Source organism: Brassica oleracea, chromosome C8, assembly GCF_000695525.1.
Source record: "Brassica oleracea var. oleracea cultivar TO1000 chromosome C8, BOL, whole genome shotgun sequence".
In the NCBI taxonomy this organism is placed as follows: domain Eukaryota; kingdom Viridiplantae; phylum Streptophyta; class Magnoliopsida; order Brassicales; family Brassicaceae; genus Brassica; species Brassica oleracea.
The window spans coordinates 30,406,219-30,413,232 of record NC_027755.1 but is presented as its reverse complement, the minus strand read 5'-3'; positions in this window follow the sequence as shown (position 1 = coordinate 30,413,232).

Here is a 7,014-nt window from a genome sequence, read left to right as displayed (position 1 = left end):
ATCAATATAAATTATGGCAGAACTTTTAAACTTATTTATTGTTGTAAAGAAAATATAACCAATTAGAATTAGTCGATTTATTACAAAATCACAATTAATTTGTCAAAATGAATTGAAACTCACTATCCATCCAAATAAAGATTGATAGAAGTGGAAAGAAAACAATTTTATTGATAGACTAGGGTCGGTCCGCGCTACGCGCGGGATATAATTGTCGTGTGATATATATTGCTATATAATTGTATATTTCATTGTATATATTTCATGTTTGGATTTGCAAGAGGGATGTATAATACATTGATGGTTTTTAAGTTTTTTGGGTGTAGAAGATTTATAAATTTTAAGATTTATTATGTTAGATTTTGATGGTTGTGCTTATATTAACATATTGATGCATATACAATCCTATATAGTTTTGGTGAGGTAGGACGAAAATTGAAAATGTAAGATATTTAATACATTTGATATCAGGGGTAAGCGCTATTATTGTTACTAAGTGTGCAATCATCTTCTGTTGACTACAAACATGTCAAAAACGTCAAACCATATAGTACAAATTCAAGGTGTTTACGTAAGATCAAAAACCTGTAAATGTATAACCACCATGAGCTCACAACAAATATACAGTTAACATAAAAGCAAGCAACAACAATGTAAGTTATAAAGTTTATGTATTTTCCTGGTAAAAAAAAGTTGTAGTCTTTTCAAATACTAAGAAAATTTGACACATGAATCTGAGTTTTTAGAGCCAAAACAATGTTTCCCAAATTCAAACAAATTTGCATCTAACATTTTTTAAAAAAATTTTAATGTCTGTTTTGTTTGTATATAGCTTTGTAGTTATTAGAATATATTTTTTGTGAAATGTTATATATTACCATGTTTGAATAATTCTATAGAACTGAAATTTTACATCTCTTGTATCCCTATAAAATGTTTAGTTATGTTATATATTATTACATAAAGTCATATAAAATGCTAATTTTGTAACTCTAGAAACTCTAACCTAGTGAAGTGATTAAAAACTATAACCCCATAGATATTTCTCTTCTTTTTTCTTCTCCTTCTTAGAGAGACCAAGGATCTAGTTTTCAGATTTATCATTTTGAATTTATTTTGAATATGTATATGATAGTATAGTTTTCAGATATTTAATTTTCTAACACAAAAAATATTGGATGAACAAATAGTAAATAATTTTGAACAATTGATACAAAAATTAAACAGCAGTTATTTGATGATTTAATATTAAAGTTGTTCACTTATTAAAATAATTTATTTTAAAACATAATACATGAGCTAATCAATTTTTAATTGTTCTTTTAGTTACACTGAAGTGATATAATACAACTTATAATTTATTTACGTTTGGGCCTGAGACCACTTTATTTTATGAAATTTCAGTTGTTCAAAAAAAAAAATTATATTTACTTTACTTATTCCAATAGCAGAGTGTTTTTTATATTTTTACATATATAAAGATCATTTTACTTTAGTTTAAGTTCGCAGGAAAACATAAACTAAAGAGTCATCAACTTCATAGTTGTTTTTTCTCGTTCTATGGACTTTAAAATTTTGGGAGCGTGAGAGTTGAGAAAATGTAATGCATGTTTTTTAGCAAAAAATGTAATACATGTATGACTTATAATGTTCGCGTACCTGAGTACATTTGTTCGTGTTTCTTTTGAATAACGAAATAAATACAAAGCAATATAAAATAATATTTTCAAATATTAGAATTTATACGAAGCTTATCATTTATTCTATAATTTTAGCAAACTAAGTTTTGGGATTTGATGTTAGAATAAGTGATAGCGTCATTGATATATTTGACAGACCAATTACTCGCATGTACCACTAAATTCAATTTATTTGATATATATAGTATGAAAGTTGTGTGTTACAAAAAAAATTATGAAACTTGCAAAAAAGGAACTTCAGAACGCAAAAATTGTACTCCAACACTAACTCCTCCTCGTCACATGTCATGTAAGAATATATGTAAAGATACGGATACGTGTCCGTATGAAAATCTATTTTATTTGTGAAGTATTTATTAATAAATGTATTGCACAATTTTTAATTATCATCGATAATATTGTGATGAATATTTCGTTTGGTATGTCCAAACGTGTCATACCGAAAAATATCCTAAAGCTCAAAACCGAACAAATAGCTTAAGTAGCCTAACTAGCGGGTTTAGAGTATCACTTGAGAGATTTTGATGTGAAATTCAGGCTTCTGAAACATTTTCAAATTAAATACAAATATATGTGTTAAAAGAGTTTAGCTGAGAAATCATTAATGTGAATGGCCTTAGCCTCACTGCTTCGACTTTTCTTACGCTTCATATTAATGCACACTAACCTAGGTATTTTGGTTTCAAAATTAAGGCAGAGAATAGCGCAAATATTATACTCTTACAAAAAAGTAATCATCAAGTTCTCATAAGTCATAACCCCTTTCGTAGATTCTCATATAGGCTCTCTGATATCTCATAACCCATTATGATCTAGAATGTAGTATACAGATAGTGGAATTGTGTTTTTCTCACATAGTCCATATACTCACACTTAAAAAGGATAGGTGTTAATTTGTTGACGATTAGTCAACATAGACTGGTCTTTACTCGTTAATCAACCACTCAATATATAGATTAAGAATATGACCGATCCTGACCAAACACACATTGTCTTGTGATATACTGGTTGAATAATGTTTTTCAACAAAGTTGAGTTACCGGATCCGATTCTGATAAGCGAAAATAAAACTTTCTTATCTGCTTTAGTCATAGGTCTTGTATGCATTCTCAGTCATGGACTGCAATTCTTGTTTGTCCTAATAAGAAAAACCGTAGATCGTATAAAATGAATTGTATTCAAATATTACAAAATTTCATTAAGTTACATCTAGTCACCAATTTATATAAAAAACCAGCGGTATTAAAGAATTGTTTTGTTCCTTCTTTTCTTCATCCAACGTGGCTCCAGAACTCTCCCAAGAACGTCTTATCCGCATCAAGACTGGGTAAATACGCCGGCTCCATGAATATCTGCCTCACCGAGTCACACTCCGTGTTCGTCTCCGCGCTCCCCATCACCGCCGCAACCACCTGCTTATACGCGAAGAAGAACCTCTTCGCCACCGCTTCCACACCTTGCATCCCTTGAAGCAAATGAATCTTATCGCACTCCTCTCCCTTTCTCGTGTAAAGCCTCATCGCCGCCTGGGATCGAACTCAATGCCCAGCACAAATGGCACCTTCTCCCTCAAGCCCTTGGACATCTTCGTCGTCTCCACCAAACCTAGAAAAGAAAAAAATCGGGAAGAAACAAAAAGAAACCAAAGTATCTCAACACACACTTCTAAATGGTCAAATTTTATATAATTCCAACACACAACTCTAAATGGTCAGGTTTTATATAATTTTGAATTTATTTTGAATATGTATATGATAGTATAGTTTTCAGATATTTAATTTTCTAACACAAAAAATATTGGATGAACAAATAGTAAATAATTTTGAACAATTGATACAAAAATTAAACAGCAGTTATTTGATGATTTAATATTAAAGTTGTTCACTTATTAAAATAATTTATTTTAAAACATAATACATGAGCTAATCAATTTTTAATTGTTCTTTTAGTTACACTGAAGTGATATAATACAACTTATAATTTATTTTACGTTTGGCCCTGAGACCACTTTATTTTATGAAATTTCAGTTGTTCAAAAAAAAAATTATTTACTTTACTTATTCCAATAGCTGAGTGTTTTTTATATTTTTACATATATAAAGATCATTTTACTTTAGTTTAAGTTCGCAGGAAAACGTAAACTAAAGAGTCATCAATTTCATAGTTATTTTTTCTCGTTTTATGGAGTTTAAAATTTTGGGAGCGTGAGAGTTGAGAAAATGTAATGCATGTTTTTTAGCAAAAAATGTAATACATGTATGACTTATAATGTTCGCGTACCTGAGTACATTTGTTCGTGTTTCTTTTGAATAACGAAATAAATACAAAGCAATATAAAATAATATTTTCAACTATTAGAATTTATACGAAGCTTATCCTTTATTCTGTAATTTTAGCAAACTAAGTTTTGGGATTTGATGTTAGAATAAGTGATAGCGTCATTGATATATTTGACAGACCAATTACTCGCATGTACCACTAAATTCAATTTATTTGATATATATAGTATGAAAGTTGTGTGTTACAAAAAAAATTATGAAACTTGCAAAAAAGGAACTTCAGAACGCAAAAATTGTACTCCAACACTAACTCCTCCTCGTCACATGCCATGTAAGAATATATGTAAAGGTACGGAGACGTGTCCGTATGAAAATCTATTTTATTTGTGAAGTATTTATTAATAAATGTATTGCACAATTTTTAATTATCATCGATAATATTGTGATGAATATTTCGTTTGGTATGTCCAAACGTGTCATACCGAAAAATATCCTAAAGCTCAAAACCGAACAAATAGCTTAAGTAGCCTAACTAGCGGGTTTAGAGTATCACTTGAGAGATTTTGATGTGAAATTCAGGCTTCTGAAACATTTTCAAATTAAATACAAATATATGTGTTAAAAGAGTTTAGCTGAGAAATCATTAATGTGAATGGCCTTAGCCTCACTGCTTCGACTTTTCTTACGCTTCATATTAATGCACACTAACCTAGGTATTTTGGTTTCAAAATTAAGGCAGAGAATAGCGCAAATATTATACTCTTACAAAAAAGTAATCATCAAGTTCTCATAAGTCATAACCCCTTTCGTAGATTCTCATATAGGCTCTCTGATATCTCATAACCCATTATGATCTAGAATGTAGTATACAGATAGTGGAATTGTGTTTTTCTCACATAGTCCATATACTCACACTTAAAAAGGATAGGTGTTAATTTGTTGACGATTAGTCAACATAGACTGGTCTTTACTCGTTAATCAACCACTCAATATATAGATTAAGAATATGACCGATCCTGACCAAACACACATTGTCTTGTGATATACTGGTTGAATAATGTTTTTCAACAAAGTTGAGTTACCGGATCCGATTCTGATAAGCGAAAATAAAACTTTCTTATCTGCTTTAGTCATAGGTCTTGTATGCATTCTCAGTCATGGACTGCAATTCTTGTTTGTCCTAATAAGAAAAACCGTAGATCGTATAAAATGAATTGTATTCAAATATTACAAAATTTCATTAAGTTACATCTAGTCACCAATTTATATAAAAAACCAGCGGTATTAAAGAATTGTTTTGTTCCTTCTTTTCTTCATCCAACGTGGCTCCAGAACTCTCCCAAGAACGTCTTATCCGCATCAAGACTGGGTAAATACGCCGGCTCCATGAATATCTGCCTCACCGAGTCACACTCCGTGTTCGTCTCCGCGCTCCCCATCACCGCCGCAACCACCTGCTTATACGCGAAGAAGAACCTCTTCGCCACCGCTTCCACACCTTGCATCCCTTGAAGCAAATGAATCTTATCGCACTCCTCTCCCTTTCTCGTGTAAAGCCTCATCGCCGCCTGGGATCGAACTCAATGCCCAGCACAAATGGCACCTTCTCCCTCAAGCCCTTGGACATCTTCGTCGTCTCCACCAAACCTAGAAAAGAAAAAAATCGGGAAGAAACAAAAAGAAACCAAAGTATCTCAACACACACTTCTAAATGGTCAAATTTTATATAATTCCAACACACAACTCTAAATGGTCAGGTTTTATATAATATATGTGCGGTTCAACAAATGAGATGTAATACTTAGTAGGAATTAGAGAGAAGTGCAGTTATTAATACCAATTTCATAATATATTAGATAACAGGAAATTCAGAACCTGAAACATATAACCTTGACAACATTGAGATCGTATAAAATCTGCACATCCGGACAGGTAGAAGTTTACAATAGATTCCAAAGAGCTCATAACCATCACTTCCCTTTGAATTCCTCCTTTGCTGTTAGCCGGTCATTGACATGAATGAAGCTTAAAAGACTGGTTACACTAAACACTTAATGGCCAGCTACAAAACTCCATAAAGATGCATACTTGGAGGAATAAAAGATACTTTGCAGTATATATGTAACCAATGAGATGGAACTTCTCACTCACCTTTCTGGTGTGTCGTAAAAGAGTAGGACAACAGACCAGACCCGTCGCTCCGAACTTCACTGGAGAACCTGTGCCACCGAGTACTTGGCCACTAACAAAATTCAATCTTAAAGAAATCAAAACAGGTCTAAGAACAAATAATTCCAAATAATTAAAATAGATTGGAAAGAAGAAAAAGAAGCACAAAACATATGTATCTAGGAGCTGGAGGCGTCTCTGTCTAAGCCTATTATGGAGGTTGTTAACCATCTATGTCGTGACGGAATGCACTCTTGGAGCTCGGAGATAGACATTCCGAATGCAAACTTAGCCTTCTCCACCACCGATCAAAAGAGTGGATTTGGTGGAGTTACATGAGGGAAAGAGGAGACGAAAGCTGAAGCAGTCAGACAGGCTTGACGTAGTTGATGCTTCTGTCCTGAGAGAAAGAGAAGTGCAACTGCTCAGGTTTTGATAAATATGAATCTAAATGCAGATGTGTTCAAAAATAACGATGAACATGATTTATTAGAACAGAATCACCTTAGCATCCTGGAGGAGCATATCTAAAACCATGAGTTCGCCACCGTGTTTGATGTTTCTGGCTAACTTCCCGTCTTCAGATCAGCAAGAATGAGTTAGTCATTTTACTAAGAACAAAGTTTGGATTGTAATAGGATTGTTGAGGATGATGTTTATGGGAAGAAGAGAGACTTTTTTATAGGTGAACTTGCACCGCCTTGAAGGGAGATGAGAAGTTTTGAATAGTAATTGTGGATGAAGTGGTTCCAAGGAGTAAAGAAGGCTGTTAGTGGTGATGAACCACTTAATCCCGTAACGTATCACAAGCAATGAATCGGAGAAGAAACGCCAGGAAGGAGACCGACAAAGAGATCCAACACGAA